A 23,469-nucleotide genomic window follows, 5' to 3' on the forward strand; every position below is an offset into this window, starting at 1 on the left:
TACATTGGTAGTTCATGATGAGTCATTGCTTAGTATTCATTCCTTAGTGAAATCATATTCTCTTGATTTGGGGCTCTCCCTGTGGCTCATTTTAACTAATAAAATACAGTTAAATTGACAATGTGCAATTCTCACCCTAAGCCTTAAGATGCCCTTATAGCTTCTGCTTTTGTGGTTTGGGGAGCTCAGTGACACCAAGTGAGTACTTTGGCTATCTGGCTGAAGAGGCCATTCGGACATGACACATAAGAGAAGAAGAGGTCCTGAGACTATGTGGAATAAGACAGATTCCTAGGCTTTCTGGCATCGGAGCTGAGCCCAAGCCTTAGCTAACACACCAACAGATTTTAGTCACATGACTGACCACTGGCAGTATCAGCAGAAGTATCCAGCTGAACCCTGTGCAAGTTGCAAAATCATGAACAAACACAGTAGGTAATTTATTTAAGCCAATAAATTTTGGAGTGTGGTTGGCTATGCATAATAGATAAAATCTTTATTGTATTTCCGAATATCCAATTACATGTTTTTATTGTATTTTCATTATTTCAAAAATGAGGGAGGGAAAGGTTGAGGGAGAGAACGGAGCATAGATTTTCACAAGAAGAAACTCTTGAGTCATAAATTATATAAACCTTTCCACAGAATCTCTTCCTTCATTTATCTTTAGGGAACCACAAACTTCTACTAAGACTTATTCTCCATTACCTTTCATTGACTTCAAGGACTCTTACTTAACAGTAATCTATTATATATTGTTCTGTTTTATTTTGATAATGGTGAAATGTATATTCTTGTAACACATTAGCAGAAGAGTCAAAAGTAAATGATATAAGTTCATTTGTATCATTGTTTTAGATTCCGCATATAAGCAATATATATTTGTCTTTGTCTGTCTTACTTCCCTTAGTATGATAATCTCTAGGTCCATCCATGCTGCTGCAAATGGCATTATTTCATTCTTTTTAATGGCTGAGTAATATTCCATTATATGTATGTACCACATTTTCTTTCTCCATTCATCTGTCCATGGACATTTAGGTTGCTTCCATGTCTTGGCTACTGTAAACAGTGCTGCAATGACCATTGGGGTGCATGTATCCTTTCAAACCATAGTTTTCTCCTGATACATACCCAAGAGTGGGATTGCTGGATCATATGGTAGCTCTATTTTTAGTTTTTTCAGGAACCTTCATACTGTTCTCCATAGTAGCTGTATCAATTTACATTCCCACCAACAGTGTAAGAGGGTTCCCTTTTCTCCACACCCTCTCCAGCATTTACTGTTTGTAGACTTTTTGATGATGGCCATTCTGACTGGTGTGAGGTGATATCTCATTATAGTTTTGATTTGCATTTCTCTAATAATTAGGGATGTTGAGCATCTTTTCATGTGCCTCTTGGCCATCTGTATGTCTTCTTTGGAGAAATGTCTATTTAGGTCTTCTGCCCATTTTTTGATTGGGTTGTTTGTTTTTTAATATTGAGCTGCATGAGCTGTTTGCAAATTTTAGAGATTAATCCCTTGTCAGTTGCATCGTTTGCAAATACTTTATCACATTCTGTGGTTTGTCTTTTCATTTTGTTTATGGTTCCCTTTGCTGTGCAAAAGCTTTACAGTTTAATTACCTCGCATCCGTTTATTTTTTGCTTTTATTTTCATTCTTCTAGGAGATGGATCAAAAGATATTGCTGCGATTTTTGTCAGAGAGTGTTCTGCCTATGTCTTCCTCTAAGAGTTTTATAGTATCCAGTCATACATTTAGGTCTTTAATCCCTTTTGAGTTTATTTTTGTGTGTGGGGTTAGAGAATGCTCTGATTTCATTCTTTTCCATGTAGCTGTCCAGTGTTCCCAGCACCACTTATTGAAGAGACTGTCTTTTCTCCATTTTACAGTCTTGCCTCCTTTATCGGAGATTAATTGACCATAGGTGCGTGGGTTTATTTCTGGGCTTTCTATCTTGTTTCATTGAACTATATTTCTGGTTTTGTGCCAATACCATACAGAAACAGACTCACAGACATAGAAAACAAACTTATGGTTACCAAAGGGGAAAGGCGCAGGGGAGCGATAAATTGCGAGTTTGGGATTCACATATACACACAACTATATTTAAAATAGATAACCAAGGACCTACTGTGTAGCACAGGGAGCTCTGCTCAATATTCCGTAATAATCTAAATGGAAAAAGAGTTTGAAAAAAGAATAGATACATGTATATGTATAACTGAATCACTTTGCTGTACACCTGAAACTAACACAACACTGTAAATCAACTATAGTCCAATATAAAATAAAAATTTAGAAAGTAAAAGATATAAATACTTTAAAAGCATGAAAAACACAGAATTCCCTAATTTTTTGGAGATTCATAAATGAAATTTGCAGTTACTTTCAAAACCAAGGAAACTCTAAAAGTTACTGGACAAAAGTCAAACCAGTTATTATTGGACAAAGCTCAAACCAGTTATCTCTAATTTTGCATATCACGATTTAAGAAAGCCACACTAGATAAATTCTTGAAGTTGAGAGATATTATTTACATATTAAACTGTTGAAATCAGGAATGTTTCTGATTCAGAAGAGCACACAAATATAATTATGCTAGCAGATTTTGTTCACTGATTTTATTTAAGTTTTTTATGGAAAATGATACTGTTTTAATATGTAAGCACTTTTTGGCATAACTTAGCAAAGAAAGATTTTTGTAAAATAAGAACTGTTCTGACATGTCCCTAAATAAAAAATAATACTTAAAACTCCTCCTTGCTCTTCTCAGAATCCTAGGATCTCCAGGGGTGTACAGGGATTTAAACATATTCTGTGAGTTCTCCTCTACTCATCACTTAACAGCACAGCAATCTGTCTCTTCTTAGTTTTGTGACAAAAGGGAAAAAATGCCTTTCCTGTAGGCAAGGTTTCCTAGCTTGATTTGGAAGTCATGAAAACACACACACACACACACACACACACACACACACACACACACACACACTAATGCAGAATCCAGATCTTGGGTCCTTGTCTTTCCTCATGAGCGATTGGGAAATCTGGTAACTAGACCTTTACCTACGGACATGTTTAGCCTTTGGTTTTTCCCATTATGGTTGCATTTTACTCACGGCTCTACTAAAGCCATACTAGACTAACAGTCAACTTGACTAAAACAAGCAAATGAAGACATCATCTAATAAGGAAACTGTCTCATGCCTTCTGGCTGGTAAGTGTACACAGGCTTGCTCACCCTGTCCTGTGCATGTCACCTGTCTACCTCACCAGCAGAGCAGAGCAAGTTATTCACGTATCAGTGTTTTCCAAATTATGGCAACAGCCCCAGGAGACTACTTTCCCCAAAGCTTCCTCCTCCCCCTATATTCATATGCATATGCCCTGTAAATATCAAATTCTCCAAAGAACACGAGTTTGCTTTTCTCCAGTGAAGCCTGACTTCTCATTTCACCTTCAGCAGTCAAGAGTTTCTCTTTTTCACAAGGCATGAAATTATGTATTAACGAAGTAAATTTTCCTCAAGAACACCAGGAACAGATGCTATATTTCTTATTGCCATCAGTTTAAATATATTAATTTATAGACCCCATTATATCTTTTTAACAAAAAATCTGCATAATAAGAAGTGAAGCAACAGATGAAAGACCTTTACAGTAATTCTTATCTGTGCCCTCCCCCCCAATTTGGTCTTCAATATGTCTTTGAATTTGTTTACAATATAGAAGATGCCAATTTTACAGGGAATTTTCAAAGAAAAAGAAGCAGAAAGGGATAGTAAAAATTTCACTTCGTTCAAAAGCTTCACACATTTCCTAGAAAGCAAACATGCAAACACTATCTATACTTTAACTTAGATAATTATTTGGAGACCATTCTACAAAAAAAAAATCAAGTAACTGGGCATCACATTATTACTTTCATTTGTTTAGAGTAATGGCAAAGAAATGGCTGTGCTAAAAATAGACCAATTCATAAATTGTATCTCATTTTCAAACCCACGAAGCAAGCAATGTGATCGTTTTTGAAATTAGCCAAATTCAGTGCCCTCATCCTGATTTGCAACCCATTTTAAGCAGAGGAGAAACAGGATTGTAATGAAGCACATCCTCACAAATCACTGCTACAAATCAGCACCAGCCGTGTGGAATACTTAAATTAGAATCCACACATTAACAACTCATGTTGCCATTATTCTACCCTGAATCTCAAGTCTCAAAGCTCTTCTTACACGTTGAGAATTTTTTTTTTCCTATATTTCACTAGAAAAGATATGTAAATGGTGGCTTTAAAGGGAAGGTCGCCCATTTACTATACTTCCGGCCTTCCTTCCCCTCACTTGGAGCACGTAGCATTTTACCTATACTCTGAGGGGACAAATGAAGTCACCAGTGTGATGCTTCCACTGTCTCTGCTCAGAAAACTGAAGGAGGAGCTCAGGTGGGTAAGAGATGAGAAATAGTCAAATGAGGTTGGATGCAGCTGAAAGTTTTGTGGTTTTGGTTCCCTCCCTCCCTTCCTTCCTTCCTTCGTTTCTTTTTGAAATAATCTGGCTTTCTCTTGGACCAAGTGCCATAAAAAATTAAATTGATATGCCGACGATTCATGTTGGCACATGCTAAAGGGGCATTTTAGGGGCGAGGGCTGGTGTGATGGCTCTATTCCCGGCTCATTAAGGGGCAACATGGAATTGGTACCAAGGGCATGAGGGCAGCGACAACAGCCAGGCAAAGGAAATGCCCCGCTTTTATGCAGAAAACAGTATAGATGCAATAGTCAAACAGATTATTCCAAAAAGAATACACTTTGTTTTTCAGTGGAGTGAACTGCACAGCATTCCCCCAAGTCTAAGCTGCGTCCGATGATGTGGTACGGAAAGGCACTTGGTTAGATCCCTGAGGAAACAAAACCAAAGTGAGCAAATGTTTCTGGTGGCCTTATTGAATTCTAGCACCACCTAATTCCGCTTCAGTCACATTTTTAAAAATCTGATTCCACATTTCACAAAATAGACCTAAAAGGACCCCCTATGACCATAATTTCCAACACTACCATATAAAACACAAAGGCACAAAAACAGAAAAAAATATAGAAATGATTTGTAGTACATTTAATTTCTATTTCCATTAGCCATACTTCTTTCAGATTATTTTAACCTAGGGATGTGATTTTGTTGGGTTTTTTTTAACACGTTTTAGCATCTGTGGTGTATTCTCCATTACCCTCTCATAGCAAAATATCTCCGACTTAGCGAAGGGGCTGCTAAAGGGAGCATTTATCATTTACTAAGGACTATGTTAGACACTTGGGTATAAGCTTATCTCATTGCACCATCACTGCATCATCAGGGAGCTGTGATTTATCCCATTTCACAGGTAAAGAAACTAAGGATCATAAAATAAGGATAAATTAGCTTCCGTCATATAGCCAGTAAGTGAAGTTGAAATTATGTTCTCTCTCTTATCTAATTTTCTAGGACAAAAAATTTCTGTTTTAGAGATGTTGAACTTGCATTAGTAACTGTAATTTGTTATAATTTATTTAAGGTATAAAATCATGGATTATTATTTATTATTTTTCCCAGCTATACCAATTCATTTCTTGGATATAAAGGTATACAATAAATATTTGGTGAATTAAATTGAATTGAATTTCCATACTTTAGATAAGGCACATTTTAGATACCTTATCTTTAAGATGAAGTATTTAAATAAGGAAGAGAGAAGAATTTCCATACTTTAGGTAAGAAATACTTTCTTAATTTGGAGAATAACTTAATTATACAAATGCAATAGCTGTTGCAGAAGCTTATTAAAATAAGCAATTACTATTTGCTATTCTAAGCTAGTATTTTACATAAGTCATAAATTTGCCAGCTTCGAAGATTAAGTGTTTATAATTTGCTCTTCTAGTGTTTTATATGAATTATAGATTTGTAGACTTCCAAAATTCAAGTAAGAAATACTGCAAATTGAGCACAACTTTATCACTGTTTTAATTGGGAGACGTGTTTGTATTTCACAGCTCTTTAAGATTCAGTTCTTTAGCTATATTGCTTGAACCATTATTAATGTCAAAGAAACAAACCTCAGTGATGATTTTATGAGAACATATAAAATGAAGCAATGCTTCTGCGACAGTATAAAGGTTAATGATGATTTTTTAACAAATGAGATCAAATATTTATACTTTATATTTTATTGAAGGAATTCACTTCTTAATAAGATCACAGAGCCCAAAGAAGATCTTTTTTTACACTGTCACTGGTCACCTTCTATTGCTTAATTACATAATCTTAACCTAGGGACCATTTACTAAGTTTTCTCTCCATTTCTCCTTTTAATATACTTCTTTCATCTACATAATCTAATTTGACATATCCAAAAATACAGGATTATTTTTCCAGCAACTGAAATGTTTTCCACGTAGTGGATCTATTATTTGAGGTACAGCAAAATTTGTATGCCACAATTCTATTTATGTAAGTCTTCATATCAATCTAAGATATACTTTGATTTCTAATTTATTTTAAATCCCTAGATAAGCCAAAAATATTAGTTTTATGAGATTTTTTGAGGCAATAAATTGCCAAGATTTACTCCAAGTTAAATTTGCTGTTACATAAAAAGAGATTTTCAACCCTGTCAAAACCATGTGTTATGGGAGAATCTCTTATTTATCTCACTATGTACAGTGCCATAATGGAGCTAAGATTAAAAAAACAAAATTCTGAATATCCAGATCCAAGAGGATTATATTCTTCAACCCAATAGTACAAAGTCATAATAATAAGTCACATTATGCTCTCAACAAAGCACTTTACCTTTTAAACACATCCTATTGTCATTTCATTTGCCAAATTCCCATTGACATTAAGGAACAGACTAAAGAAAGAATATTGTAATTTAAGAGATTTTGTGCATTAAAAATAATACATAGTTATCAAGAATAAAACTCTTGGGCACCTAAAAAGAAGTTATTACAACTTTCTCAAAGGCAAATGCCTTTGTTTTTCATGCATAAGGCTTGATACCTACTAAATATTCAACAAATGTTTCTTATTAATATAAAATTGTATAAAGTCATTTAAATGCTGTTGCTATTCAATGATAAAACTTGGAATTTATGAGGAAGATACATACATAGAGAAATCCTTAATAAAAATAGAAAATTGAACATTTTTATTAAATGCAGTGTTTTAGGGGGAGAATTCTCTGGTTTCCATTTAGAAGAAGAATAATGTAAATGGATAGGACTTGAAAAAAGTGGAATTGCTATGTCTTAGTTTAAATTTAAGACAAAGATTTTTTGTTAATCTTCTATATAATCCTTATTTTTTGTCTTCTATATAATCTTATATTTTTTAATCTTCTAAATAAATCCTTATTTATTTATGAGATATGTTAATATTTATCTTTACAAAATTTCCCTTTTTTGTGAGTGATTCTTCACCAATTTCAAGATCTTTTTGATTGATTTATGCCTTCCAAAATACTATATGCATTTCTAAAATCTATTCTAACTTTTGAGTGTGTTTTTCATGTTACCATACTCAGTATTAATCCCGCTTGTTCAAAAATACTGGAGCAACAAAATACCCCTGCTGAATGCACTTGGAATAGCCACTGAGCTGCTGATTACAGATCTCCAGGTACATTGTTTCATCCAGATGACCCCCCCATCCACTTACTATGGGGGGACATAGCACAATTTTTTCTCTTGTTTATTGGGAATAGTTTACTTGAATAAAAAGCAAAAAAAAAAAAAAAGCACAGAAAAGAAAAAGTTGCAAATGTCAGATTACATGAGGTGTATTACATTCTCAATCTCCTGAGTCAGTCATAGAAAAGTAACTAGAGGCAAGGGGGCTATTCTGTATCAATATCAGAAGAGAGCTTGTAAAAGAGGGAGAAATTGATTTGCTTTATACTGTGTTTTAGAAACTGAAATAGCAAAATTCTCGACTTTGAGGTAATCAGAAGGGTTGTAAATTCGAAGGTTCAGGAAACATTCAATTTAATGTCACTCATGACTCTCCACACAGTAGCTTTTGTTTGTTTGCCTCACATCATGTAAAATTCATGAGTGTTAGACAGATTTTAGTACATCCAAACAATGTGGTACACATCTCATCATAATGAATAATCCTGGAATGTAAAATCTAAGTTTTAGTAACAAAAAGAAAATCAATATGTTTCCTAAAGAGGGTCAGTATTCGGTTACCTTCATCAGGCCACAAGAAGTAGTTGTTACAGATCAAGTTGAAAATATTTGTTCAGTGAAATACAGGACATTATAATTACCAATATATTCACCCAGGCCAAATTGGTATTACTGACAGCAGTGTCCTTTTAAATTAGCTCACCAACTGATAAAGTTCCTCTCACAGGTCATTAAAATATTGGCTAATACATACAATGAAACAGAGTTCATCTAACAAAGAAATGCTTTTCACTATCCATTGAAATTTAATAAAATTTAGGTAAAAAATCTTGAAAAAATAAAATTAAGTCTTCTATTAAATCAAAATTTGACTCTAATTCCAAATTTAAAATAAAAACAAAAAACTGGTTCTCTGCAGCAGAAAGTCTTCTTTACTAAGATAAAAATAGATGAACTTACAAAATACAGCAGTGTCTTGTTTAATCCCAGCAGAACATCTGAGGACATTGTCTCAGAACTCCTCTTGGGTACATTTCCTGAAAAAGAAAATTGAAATAAATAAACTTAAAGGCTGAACTTAAAAAAAAAAAATTAACTTTAAAGAAACTAATTCTGTGTAATGGAAAGATCCCACAAATGTTGTACAAATTGTGGGTCTATCTAAATAGTCTTTATAATGTAATAGGGAGTGTTCCCAATGTCATTTGTGTCAATATTCAGATTATGTGAAAGAATTTATATCAATCTCCATACAGTTTCAAAATGTGTAAATACTTTTAGTATATTAAGAAGAGTCAACTTAAGTTTTATTTTCTAATAAAAATAGTTCATAATGATCTCTTCTAGTGTAAGACATAAAAAGGCTACTTATGCCATTTATGTGCTGCTGAACAGCTAAGACACTCAGCAAAAGCCCCAAAGACAGATGACAAACTAAAAAAAAAAAAAATCAGACTATAATATCTGGCTCCGGTTTAATACAGTTGCTTTATAAAGATAGTTGGAAATTGGGCTTCCCTGGTGGTGCAGTGGTTGAGAATCTGCCTGCCAATGCAGGGGACACGGGTTCGAGCCCTGGTCTGGGAAGATCCCACGTGCCGCGGAGCAACTAGGCCCGTGAGCCACAACTACTGAGCCTGCGCGTCTGGAGCCTGTGCTCCGCAACAAGAGAGGCCGCGATAGTGAGAGGCCCGCGCACCGCGATGAAGAGTGGCCCCCACTTGCCGCAACTAGAGAAAGCCCTCGCACAGAAACGAAGACCCAACATAGCAATCAATCAATCAATAAATAAATCTTAAAAAAAAAAAAAAAGTGGGACAGCATTTGTTCCTCAGATTGAGCCTAGCACATCTAAGGGCGCCTCACTCATAGCAAACATTTTTATTTGTATATTTTTATTATAAATATCTAATCCAAAATAGGTGATTTGCATGTTTATTATGACAAACTTCCAGTAAATGGGATAAATTGCTCTGTTATTATAGAAGGATCAATATATATCACTTTACTTGGATTTACAAAGGAGGAATAAGTTTGCTAAACTAAAGATTGGATAATCAAAAAATAGTGTTGATTTAAAAACATCTATGATAATCTGTGCTTCTAAACAAGTGGTTGGGTTTCAAATTGCTACAACCATCAACCTTTCTATCATTCTATTTTAATTCAATCTGCTTGATCTACCTACCTATGTATCTAATCTATCTACGGTTGGATGTATGCACGTATATATGTATATATATTCACACAATTAAAAAATCTCTCACTGGTGTTAGTGCAATGGCTATACTTAATACAATTTTATGGTAGTTTGCACCATCTGGTTTTTGTTTACTGAAACATAAAGATATTGCTGAGCCCCCATTTAAATCTAGAAGGTGCTTTAAATATGACACAAGTCATTACATAAGTGTTATTAATTAATCATTAATAATCCAAAAGTAAATACTAATATAGGCTTAAATTAAAATTACTGTATAATGATCCACTCGTTACAGCACAAGAATTGCTATTTTCTTAGTGTAAATAGTTGGTCAGTACCACTATTAAATGCTGTGTTAAAAGTTGCTGTTTCTTTCCAATACAGGTTATATATTATAGCATATCAAATTATTTTATTATTTTCCCTAAATATTAGAAACACAAAAAAATTTATGATAAACTTATTAGAATATAATCATTGTAATAAATGTATTTTATTATAATAGAAATCATTGAGACTAGTAAACAAAAAGTAGAAAACCTTACACAAAAAAATAAAGAGGAAATTATTTGGAACATCAAAAATATTTTTGAAGAATGAGGATTCAATGATCAAAAAGAAAAAAGGAACGAGAACCTCAGAGCTATTAAGTTTAGCAGAATGTAGCGTAAGTCATCGTTGATGGAACAGGATATGATATTATCGCCCATCTCCCAGTCTGCAATGACTAGTGACTTTCAAGAAAAACTAGCAGAGAAAAAAATCCTAAAAAAACCATCAAAATCAAATGTGTTCCCTTAAAATCCCAGAATGTAGACATATTTTAAAATATTCATCAATGAGCTACTCTTGCTGAAAAATCATCCATTTCATAAAAGAAAGTTTGACTATACAAAAGATAGCTCAGGTTTTGGGATATTTGATACACTCTGATTTTTTCAAATTAAAAAAAATGACTACATTCTGGTTCCTTTATGCAAAGCAGCTTGCGGTTAGTCTGAATTTCTGCAGATATAAAATCTCTGAATCAGCTGAGAATGAACAAAATCAATTACAGGCAGTGAGTAAACATGAATAAAGTGAACTGGGTAGCTATCACACTGTGTGTTAGGTGCTCAACATTAAAATCTAATTTGTAAAAATCAATAGCTATTTTTGTTGCAGAACAGACCCTAAATGAAAATAAGAAAGGAGAAGTTCTTGATCATATAATATACATAAATTTGGTTTAGGCAAGGCAACTGTGTACAGAATATCATCCAAAGAAATTTTATGAGAGTTATAATGGAAATTTTCTGCATTTGGCAACGATCATAGTAAAACTTGTTAGTATTATGAAAGAATGTTTATTCAGACTAAGAACACTAGCATCAAGTAATATGACACATCATTTAAGGAATGATATACCAAGCTGAATAATTAGATTTATTGAAAAAGTAATGAATCATTCATTTTGAAGGAAATGCTAAATGTTACTCAAATTATTTTATATACAGTTCATACTGTAAGCATTGTATAACAAAATATAATTATTGAGAATTTGATCATTTGAAATTTTGACTACTTTTATGTAAACATTTTTGAGATATTTTTTTCCAGGAGGTACAACAACAGGTAAAATTTTTGTAGATTCTTGAATTCCAAATACAGGGGGCAAAACTGATGGCTAAGCGGACGCCATAGCTGCCACAAAATACACAGAAAACATAATAGATTTCAGTAAAATTTTGATTTCAGGAGAAAATACTCAAAAAAAACTGAGGAATTCTAAATTCTTTTGCTGTCTAGTCTGTAAGCATGAATACTTAATAACACAGCACAAATTTCTTTGGACATACCTGATTTTGTCTTATAAGGTTGAAGATCTTAACAACTTTCCTTGGCTTCAATAAAATTTTGGATGATATTGAATATGTGTCAATCATAAACATTAAAACATTACAAATATTCCATGGGAAAGTTAAATTGATGCCTACACACCACGAAAAACTCAAAGCTTATCATGCACTGTTTCAAATAAATCTCTTGATGACAAGGCTAGATGATGGTACACCTTCCAAAATATCTGCTTTTAAATTTATTTCTTAATTCTGCATGCTGTACTAAGTAAAATTAACATTTTAGAGCAGGAGTCTGCAAACTTTTTGTGAAGAGCCAGAGGGTAAGAGCCTGTAGGCTTTGCAGGCTGCATACTGTCACAACAATACTGTTGTGTTGCACATTCTGTGTCTGTGTGTATTTACAATCCTTTAAAAACATTTAAAAAATTCTTAGCACATGGATCATACAAAAGCAGGCCATAGTTTACCAGTTTATGTTTTAGAGTTTTTCTAATGAAGTAGCCACTAGCCACATGTAAATTTAAATTTAAGCAATAAAAATTCTCAAGTTCTCAATAATTCCAAGTCTCGATAGCCACATGTGGCTGGTGGCAACTGTAATGAACACTGCAGAGAGAAGGCATGTCAAGAAAGTTCTATTGCACAGTATTGTTTTAGAGGAAAAAAAATACAAAATGTCGGTGTGTGCATTTGTGTGTGTGTGTGTGTATATCCCTTGAAAGCATTAGGAAAAACCAAGGTAATAAGGGCTGAATCTCTTGACATTGATACTAATCTATGCCATTTAGAAAATGCCAGAATTAAAAAGATGGCTTAATTTGACCATGACTTCCATTGTTAGTCCATCTTTATCCAAAGTTATAATCCATATCAACATGCCAAATCAATGTCTCTTTTAAATAATAGAATAATTCATACTTTCAGAGAATATTTTACAATACTAAAAAATAATAACTTTCTCATTATTCTAGGTCAATGCTTTTCCCATTTTAATGGGCATACATATCATCTAGGGACCTTTTTAAAATGCAAATTCTGATCAAGTAGGTCTAATCAAGAGATGATTAGGAAAATTTTGATTAAAAAAAAAAAAACAGTGATGAGCATTGTATACAGTATTTATTTGTGAACCTAGCCAAAAAGATAAGTTGGGACATTTGTGGAAGAATTTAGTAAGGAAGGGTTATGAATTTAGATACAGTACAAATAATTAACAGTATAAATAATTACAGTAGAAATAATTAAACTAAAAAATGAGAAGAGAAGGAGAAGGAAAATACTAGTCTAATCGCTGTGTAGGAAGAGGTAAATAATGGATATTATTTAATGCTAATCCTGACAAGCCAAATAGTAGAAAGATAAGTGAGGGGAAAGTAGTGATAGCATGGTAACAAGTCTTAGAACAAATTTAATCACTAGAAAAAGATGCAAATCCCATGAAATATTAAAAAATAAAAATATATAAATAAATGTAAAGATGCTTAATTCACTTTTGTATTTTTTTCTAAAAAACTAAATACAATTCTATTTTGTACACAAGAGCCACAGCTAAACAATATTGTTCAGAAAAGCAAAATATTAAAAGGATGTGCAAAGGCGCTCCAGCCAATGCAGATCAAATAAGATGCCAGCCAAATGCCGTTAGTTTTTAATTCCGATGTAAGAAACTAAAATTCAGATCCCAAAACACTAAAACAGGCAACAAAGAACATTTTGTAATGCTAAAGACCAAAAATCATAATGAATTTATAAGTTATAAATATCTGAATGCAATAACACTAGAACCACCTTCAAAATAAACAAAACAAGTAGATTCAGGAAGAAATTAATAGGAAAACACTAATAATTCAAGACTTTCAGACCAAGACGCAAGTGGGAAACATATTTTTAAAATATAAATGTATACAATTTATATATTAATTAATAAGTGTTTTATTAATATGGGTTAACTGCTAAGGGTTTTTTGCACATCCCCTGAAAAAAAGGCACATCTTCTTCATACTAATAAGAAGTGACCATATACTAGGTCCTTAAAAACCTTAGCAAGTCTTATAGCAGAAATAAGACAAACAATATTTTCTAGTCACAATGAAATAAAACTAAAAATTAATACCAACAATTATTAAAGTCTCTGTCACCTCAAATTTTTAAAAATCTTACCTATGCAATTCTATTTAGAAGGGATAATTTACACCAAAATTGAAATATTTCAAAAAATAACGATAATGAAAACTTAGGATATCAGAATCTATGGGATATAATAAAAGCATTAACCAAAGGAAAGTCATATCTTCAAATCCATAGGTCAGTATATATGAAAAGTAAAAATCAGTGCATCAAATATTAAATGCAAAATTTTGGGGAAAAATTAAGCCAGAAGAAAGCAAAAGGAAGAACATATAAAGATAATGCAAAAATTGAAATTAAAAAAAATTTTAAAGGAGTAATAATCATCCTTTGAGAAAAAATTAATAAAAACAACAAAACCGTGAACTAAGCTAATGAATAGAAAACAGAATCATAATGACACCACCTGAGAAGTAATAAGGAGGAATAACTTTTGAAACTGATAATGTTCAAAAATCTTGACTCTTTTCACAAGTTTATGTGAATAAATTTGAAATTCTAGCTGAAATGGATAATTTCATATGCAAACATATTTTTTAAAATGTAACAAAGCATAGAAAAAGCTTAAGTGGAGCTATTTCTACAGAAAAATTAAAGTTATAAAACAAATACTACACACAAAAGAACCAGGCTCAGATATTTTCACAAATGAAATCAATCAAATCTTAAAAGACCTAATAAAGCCAAGACTATTTAAATTGTTCCTGAGAATATACAAAGAAATATTTTTAAATTATTTTTATGAAGTGAATATAAGAGGTACCAAAGCTTGATAAAATTGCACTGCATAAGAAACTACAGATCGATCTATATATGCCCATTCATGAAAAATCATAAGTAAAATATTAGCAAATAGAATCCAACTGCACATTAAAAAAACTTAATGCATCATTATAGAGTGGGATTTACTCCAGGAATGCAAGGTAGTTCAATACTAAGAAATTCATTAACAGCATTCATCATATAAATAGATTCATGGAGAAAAACTTTACAGTCATCTTAAGTGCTGAATACGTTTTTGTCATTCAACATCCACTCTTAATAAGAAAATTATGGATACGAATTGATAAATACATACTTAACATCATAAAATAAATAATCTCACCCAAAAGTCACTGTAACTCCTACTCTACATTGTAACCTCAGAATGACAGCCAAGCTCATGAGACACAATAGGCTTTAACCAAGACCAATTTCTAGTTCATAAATGATGTTGATTGCTAAAAGGTCCAAACTTTCAGTTATAAGATGAATAAGATCTGAGGATGGTGACTGTAGTTGATAACACTGTATTGTAGAATTGAAAGTTGCTTAAATGTTCACACACACACACAAAAAGCAAACCTGTGAGGTAACAGGTGTTAATTAACTTGAAGGGGAAATTCTTTCACAATGTATATGGATATCAAATCATCATGCTGTACAATTTAACTATCTTACAATGTTATTTGTCAATTATACCTCAGTAAAGTTGGGAAAAAAAGGGAGAAAGGGTGTATAACAGGCAACACAGCATGCATGTCAAGAGTCTTGTAAATCCCAGTCACCACTCATTTCTAGGAGGCACATGTTTCTGAGAAATGTGGCTTGGCAGGTAAGGATGTCAACCATCTCAGCTCAGGGAAGCCAGTGGATTGGTGGCCCTCTCTTCTCATTCTCTTGCACTGTTTGCTTCACATCATGAATTATGTATTTACAAAAAGACAATTCCAACCACCTGGTACAGAGTACTCAGCTCAGTAAAGAGCAATTCACATTTATGTTGAATCTGGTATACTGCTGTATATTCCCTGAGTTAATGTTACAAAGAGTTTGAATAAGCTTGCTTTTCAGTCGGTAGGGTCAAAGGATTCATTTTGGTTCTGTTGCCAACCCAGTCATTCCAGGCAAAATCTTAACGGGGGATTATCAGGCTTCCTCACGAAAGTTAAGAGCAAGACGGGGTGCTCACTACTCTTTGATTTAGTAGCCAAAGTAATCAGATAGGAGAAAAGAATTAGAGACGTACCATTGGAAAGAAAGAAGCGGACTACGCCTATTTGTGGGGGAATGGTTTGCATGCAAAACCCATGTGCTGGGGCTTCCCCGGTGGCGCAGTGGTTGAGAATCCGCCTGCCAATGCAGGGGACACGGGTTCGAGCCCTGGTCTGGGAAGATCCCACATGCCACGGAGCAACTAAGCCCATGAGCCACGATTACTGAGCCTGCGCATCTGGAGCCTGTGCTCCGCAACAAGAGAGGCCGCGATAGTGAGAGGCCCGTGCACCGCGATGAAGAGCGGCCCCCGCTTGCCACAACTAGAGAAAGCCCTCGCACAGAAACGAAGACCCAACACAGCCATAAATAAATAAAAAATAAATAAAAACCCGTGCGCTGAAAGAATGCTACAACCCATGTTAAAACCACACATTTAGTAACATAGAGAAATGTAAAATGGGCATTGAAAAGCAACGGTCTTGCTCTATACTTCCAGATATAATGCAAGGAAATTTCTCAGTCACAATAAAACAACAACAACGACAAAAAGATCAAAGGGTTAGGAATAAATTTATCAAGAAAAAAGCAATCTATATAAAAATAACTTTAAATTACTTATGAAAGATGCAAAGTAAACATAAAACAATAATTTTTATCCAAGTTAATATATGCATTTTTAATTATCCCCACAAAATGATGAGAGGTTTATCTTTTCTTCTTTTTTGTTTTTCCTTCTAAAGCTGGGCAAGTTGACTCTCAAATACAAGTGGAAAAATCAACGGTGGAGAAGAGCCAGAAAACATTTCAAAAGAAATGAGAGTCCTTAGCCCTAGTGAAAGTAAGATGTGCCATAAGGCCGCTATAACTAAAACAGTATTGTACTGGCCATAAATATACCCAGAGCAGACATTCGAGAATCAGATTCATCAATATAACTCTGGGAGAAAATGGATTTTTAAATAAAAATGTGTAGCCATCTGGAAAACCCTGGATCTATACCACTACAGAGCAGAACTACTTTAAGTAGATCAGACATCCAACTCAAAAGCAAAAACAAACAAAAAAACACGCACCAGAAGAAAACATGCATTAATTCCTTATAACTTTGAGGTCAAATTTTCGAAAAATGACATAAAATCCAGAAGCAATTAAAGAAAACACAGATATATTCACCTATGTTTTAAAATACAGATACATTCACTTATGTTTTTAAAATAATAAAATGAACCATATGCAAATTCGAAAGATAAATTATAAGCTCTTAAGACAAATAGCCATGAGTACTGACCACATTCTTTCTAACTATGGAGAAAAGAATTTAAAACCCCCAAATGCCTGTAGAAATGCTCAGAAAGTATAAACAGAGGATTCACAAGAAAAAGATATAAAAATGACCTTTAAACACATGAAATCATGTACTCATAATAAAAAAAAATACAATTTAAAAATACCCAAGGATACTATCCCTCATTTCTCAGGTTGGGAAAAAAAAAAAAAAAAAAAAATTATTGAGAGCACACCTCAGCAAAGCTGTAAGGAAGCAATGTGTGCACACACACACACACACACACACACACACACTGCTGATGAGAACTCAGGGCATCTCTGCAAAATCCTACGGAAGTGTTCATGGATTTACACATCAACCTAGTGATCCCACTCTACACTGAAGATACTCCTTTGGCAACATGAAAGAACATTCACCATCTCTGCTCCATTTCCCCTCATGGACGTCCCCTCTACGGGCTCCAAAACCCGGCATGGAATTGCCCCTTGATGTGGTCCCCAACACCAACACCTTACACTCCATCACGGTCCGCTTTACCCTTCCTGAACTCCAACCCCTGCTCTGTCCTCTCACAGCTCAACCCGCCCCTGGAGCGGATGCCCTCCTCGTTTGGTCCCATCTAATGGCTTTTGAACTAGATTTTTAGAAAAAGAAGGGAAATGAAGGGAAAGCAGGGGACAATAAAGAATGTAGATCTTGATTTTTAAATATTTCTCTCAACTAAGAGGCAGCAGGGCTCCTAGGAGAAACGGTTGACACAGAGAAACTGGAAGTGTTATTGTAGCAAAATATTAGCCCATCTGGAAATGTAGATTTTTTTGTGATTTTCTCTTTCTGTTCTACAACAGAATAGTAGTGATTAAGATGAAGGAGGAAGAAGTTCCTGTCACAACAGATGTCATTTGTCATTTGGAAACTCAATCTCACAATGATAAATCTAATTTATTTTAAAACTTGATAAAATGTTTTATAATGGCTTGGTAGTACTCTTTAAGAAAACATATAGCTTGAAACACTGATTAAGGAAACCAATTAATATAATTTACTAGTATGAATCTGTACTTTCCTACTCTGTTTGCAGTTAAGCAAAAATAGAAAAGTATTTGAGACTCTCCTAATTTGGAAGCTGGAATGAATTATCTGAGAATAAATTATCCAGAGGGCTGCCATAGTCTCTCAGAATGGTCATTGAAAAGTTCGGTGATAAGCACCTCCAACTTCTTATATGAACTTTTCTCTATATTAGCTAATTATATAATTTTATTATGTACTCACAATATGATTTTACTCACTACATGATTTTTATTATATACAGAAATATTGGGTCAGTGTAGATTTTTCCCAGTTTCTTCCATATCAGTTGGCACAAGCAAATGTTGGTTTTTTTTTAATGAATTATTGTTCTAAATAAATTTCTAGTTTAAAAATTTTTCTAAAATCATCACATTTATTTTAGAAAGTAAATCCTATGCTACTGAATTTTGATCAAGTATATTTACAATTTACAATCTACAGTGTTGTAAAAGCATATGAAATAATTAGCATAATGTTTTGGTTAAGACTCATTAGAATGCAAAAGTCACACATAACTTTTATAAACATAATCATTCTAAATTTAAGCACCAATTATAACATCTGAAAGGAAAAATGGAATAAAAATTAAAAAAAATAAACATATCTTTTTTTTTTTAAACATATCTTTTTTAAGCACATATGAATTTTAGTTTCTTCATAGTGGTTTGTCACAACAGAATGCTAAAGCACTTTTCAAAATAATTATGATTTGAAAAGTTATTAAAATATGGATGTGTATTCAAAGGTATAAAAGCAATTTTAAATTCAAATACAGAGTGCTTTGGTTTCATAAGAAAGACTACGTAGAAAGCAGTTTACTGTTCCTTTCTCATGATTTCAAATGCCAACAATGATTTCATTTAGAATTTCACTCATTTCATTATTTTGAATAAAGTGCTTAAAGCTACAATATCATTGTTATGTTTTAATTGTGTACAGCTTACACTTATCAAATGTTGAAGAGGAGAGTGTAATAATAAACCCCTCATAGTGCTTTGTTGTTAACGAAGAGTTTTTATAAGAATCTCCCATTGTCTTCACAACACCCTGAGAAGTTACACCCATTTTCTAAACTGGTAAATTGAGGTTTAGAGAGAGTAAATAACCTCTAAATATTAAAGCTGTAAGTGACCCCCTGGGAAGATCCTGAGTTGACTGCTTTGGGCTCACAGTCCCTCCCAGGATCCACAAACCTCTCGGCAATAATTAACAAGTTAATGATATAGTTATGTATTATAAGTAAATGGACTTGAATTTTTCTCTTCCCCGTAAAATTCTAAATTTATAAGCTTTTCTTTCAAGTAACTTTCTAGGATAGAGACTTTTTTCACCTTGATCAAAATGATCATCTCTTTGTCTACAGACAGGAGAGTAGTGATTTTGTGAAATAACGGGATTCATTCTCTTCTTTGGGATTGAAACATGATTCACAAACCATGTGAAAATCGAGGACCTTCTTATCCACACAAAGGAACATATATGCAATCATGGAAATTGTGGAAGGCGCCCTCACTAACCAAGCCCCTTCTAAATTAATGAAAAATGCTGTCCTTGAAGTGCTAAGGTGGTTTCCCTGGGAGAAACTAGCTCACTTGGGAGTCAGGGAGCTAAAATGCCATTGGGGGTTGCCATGGGATACAGTTTTATGAGGACATTTGCAGAGCAGATGGAAGGAAGCTAAATAAAGTACATGCAGGTATGAAAAGTTTTCTATTTAATTTGCCATTAAACAATGGAAGAGCTTGAACATTTGTCTACGGGAAAAATTTTCTCCTGTCAGAGCAAATTACATTTGATGTTTGGAAATGTGATCCCATAATTGTAAACCTAATTTGTCGTAAAACTTGAAAGAGCAGTTTTTATAATGGTGGCATAATGCTCATTAAGAAAAAAGATAGTTTCTAAGCACTGGTTGAGAAAAACAAATTAATATTACATTAGTAATATGAATTTATACTTGCCTCTTTTGTAAGGTTACAGGTAAATAGATTAGGAAACTATTTGTGACTGTACTTTTAAGATCTGACACTGGAAATTCTAAGAATTAATTATCAGAGGGGATAGCAAACCTTTTAAAATTCTACTGATGGCCCTGTTTGCAAACTAGTTTCCTGCATCCGCTACTCTGAGTAGCTCATAATATTTCACTCCTTTAAATAGCACATTTAAGCACAGTTCTTGAGTGGCCTTCAGTGAATTAACTAGCTTTACATAAAAATGTAACTTTTTCCATGAAGTTTCTGTATTGAATACATGTAAGACATGTCATGTAAATTTCTATTAAGAAAAGCAAATGCTTTTCTCCAGAATGCATTGACCGACTATTCCTTGCCAGAAAAATTACAAGAGGACATTTACTTACAAATCTTATATATTAACACTAATTTTTAAATCACCCCTTGAAATGTACTAAATTCTAACAGTAAGAAATCCTACACAGAACAGCCAATAGAACAAAATAAAACAAAATAAACAAAAACCGGTAGCTATCTGTGTGCTTGGCAGAAAAAATGATTCATACATCAAGAGAGAGAAATTGTTGTAGGGCAGAAATAGAGAGAAAGAAAGTAACCTTCCCACCTGTCCTCCCTCCCTCCCTTTTTCTCCTTCTTGCTAGGCTCTGGAATGGAGTGCAGAGGCTTTGTTAGATTCAGGTTAACATTATTAGCAAGAATACTAATAATTTTCTTCATGAGGCATCATATCAGAAAGTGAAAAATCATCGCACTGCCCTACTATTAGTGATAGTCAACTGTAAATGCACTCATTTGGCTCAGATGATGACGGCCAGTTCTGTAGTAAATGTACAATTTCTCTTTGCAATCTGAGCTGGATTTGCCAACATTTGAATATCCTGCTCCCCAACGACCATCTATATGATGGTTTTAGCACTGAATGAATACCCTTCCCTGAATCAGGTATGAATGTTGAATTTCTAATTCTATCATTCCATAGACTTTTATATGTAGCACATCTCTCACAGAAGAAGTTGTCTTTTCCCCTTTCTCATTTATGTATGTATGTACATACATGTAGGTATTTATTATGATTAGGGTTCGTGGATTTTTTATACCGTATATTATAATCAATTGTAGACATTATCATGTTCAGATGCTCAAATATCTCATCATTTATCCAGTAGGAACACCTTCAAACTGGGTCATCTCTCCTCTCAACATGACCCCATTAGTCTTTGAGCTCCCTTGCTTTCTCGTAGAATACAATGTCCGAGGCACTACTTGTACTATAGTTGCCCCAGATCTGAAATTAACTTCCTATCAAGGAAGAATAATAAATTTGCCTGATTGCTGCACCTGGGAGCAGACCCAAGGAAACTGTATGTAGCTCGGTCACTTTAGGGTATCTTTCTAAGGAGATCTCATCAGGATACACGCATCCTGGGTGCTATGCAACAGAGAGTGGAATTTTACCTAAACAAAGATGATATGTTTTTGACCTACATAAATTCTAATGCCCAAAGACTAATCAGTTATTGATAACTTTACCAAAAATAAATTACATAGGGTGTTGGTAAGGGCTAGTAGAAGTACAGCCTAAAAGAAAAGTAAAATTCTTGTAATGTGATATGTACTAAAGGAACATCTGGGTCATCCCAACAGTGGGTATAACCTGTCCACCTGTTATAGCTGGTGGTCCTCTCATTAACCTGGATAAGCCACTGCACTTCACCAAAAAAACAAAGAGTAGGTTACGTCTGAAGAGAATCTGATCCACAGAGTCCACTTACGATGGTCTCACTTTCTAAATGGGTACTGCATTAGACCAAGACTATTTATTTTCACCTATATGTCATTTCCTAAAGATATTAAGAGTTCCTCAAGGGTGTTTTATAACCCTAGCATAGTATACTATAAACAGTAGATATTCAATTAAAGTTTTGTTTTCAAAGTCATTCTTATTCAATAATCAGTTATGAACTTGGCCGTTTTATGGCCATGATTTTTTTTTTATCTTTCTAAAACCTTTTCAGTTTGGTATTACAAAGAAATTTCATGAATGGATCAAGGGAAGCAATTTCCCCTTTTACTTTCTTTCCAAACACATTACTACAATAAGGTGCACAGTGACCTTCTTCTGCCGGAACAAGTGACTGCTTACCAGTGTTGCTACAGTCTCAAGAGGGCATCTTAAAACTCAGATAAATTTCATTATGCTAAAAGGCATTCTCATTTAAATGTCTGTTGTCTGCTGAAAGCAGTACCTGCTTTAAAATTTTCCTTTCTTTACCCTGATAGTGTACATACTTCAATGAAGGATATATTGTATTTCCTCTTGTATCTAAGTCACTCTCTGGTGGTAAATGTGCTGCTCAGTGACACTCACTCTTTAATGCACGTCTCCTGCTAATTTAAAATCAAGGGAACTTCCTGACCTGCATTTATTTATATTCCTGCCTGCTCCCAACACACACCACCATATTCAAAAGACTCTGGGAATATACATAAGCAATACCTAATAGGGGTGGTCTCCACGGAGGAGAACTAGAGGACTGTACAGGGGCAAAAGACAGAATTACTTTTATCTCTATTTTTTGAAGTCCTTGAATTTCTTTTGGCATGTGCATGTATTACCAATTAAAAAACAATAGAAGATTCAAGGCACAAATCCAAGCATTATGGAGTCTATCAGAGTATCAGCCTGAGAGAAAAACTAATTTCCCAAGTTTAAGTGAGCAATTATTTCTCCAGGCAACTAAGGTACGGAGTAAGTTGACCACAGTCTGGATAACATCTGTCAGGTCTAGGCAGAGTAATAGGTACCTTTGCTATTTCCTCTCATTTTCCTTGTGTCCTTTGAAGGAGTTCCATGTAGAATTTGTTTGACTGTTGTCTTTGAGATCCTCTTATTCAAATAAAAGGACAGGGTCCTCCTGGTTTGTTATTAGTGCATCTCATGTCTTCTTTCTTCCAAGCAGAGCCTCCTCGGCTCCATATAAATAAGAAATACTGGAGAGGGGCTATGCTCAAATTAAAACTATAGAGTTCCATTTGGAAACACAACCAACAGCAAAGAAGTCATTATATATGGAAATATACAACACTGTGGTTTTTTTAAATTTTAGCACTTCTCTTAGCATGAAAGCAAGTCAACAATTCAGTGAAGGGTCTGCTTAAATTTATTAAAGGCATCAAAAAAGATTAATTATTTAATGCATTATTGCATTTGATACTGAGCTAGGTGATTGTCATCTAAAATAGGAATACTAAATAATGTGATCCAGTAAATATATGCATCAAGGTCACTAGAATTGCCTGTTAAAAGTGCAAA

The 23,469-nt window shown here is 33.9% G+C and overlaps 1 protein-coding gene across 3 annotated transcripts in view; it reads right to left on the bottom strand.

Moving 5' to 3' along the window:
- The window catches only part of MARCHF1 (membrane associated ring-CH-type finger 1), an 859,229-nt gene that overhangs the window by 533,912 nt on the left and 301,848 nt on the right, over nt 1-23,469 (bottom strand). For 2 of the 3 annotated variants that reach the window (XM_082461846.1, XM_082461848.1), the window contains exon 1: nt 8,631-15,912. The gene's annotated coding sequence lies outside the window, so the exon portion shown is untranslated. Of the gene's footprint in view, nt 1-8,630; nt 15,913-23,469 lie in introns of those variants that run through there. The other variant, XM_082461847.1, reaches the window with a different exon arrangement.

The sequence above is a fragment of the Balaenoptera physalus genome (genome assembly GCF_965194825.1).
Source record: "Balaenoptera physalus genome assembly, chromosome: 5".
Taxonomy (NCBI): domain Eukaryota; kingdom Metazoa; phylum Chordata; class Mammalia; order Artiodactyla; family Balaenopteridae; genus Balaenoptera; species Balaenoptera physalus.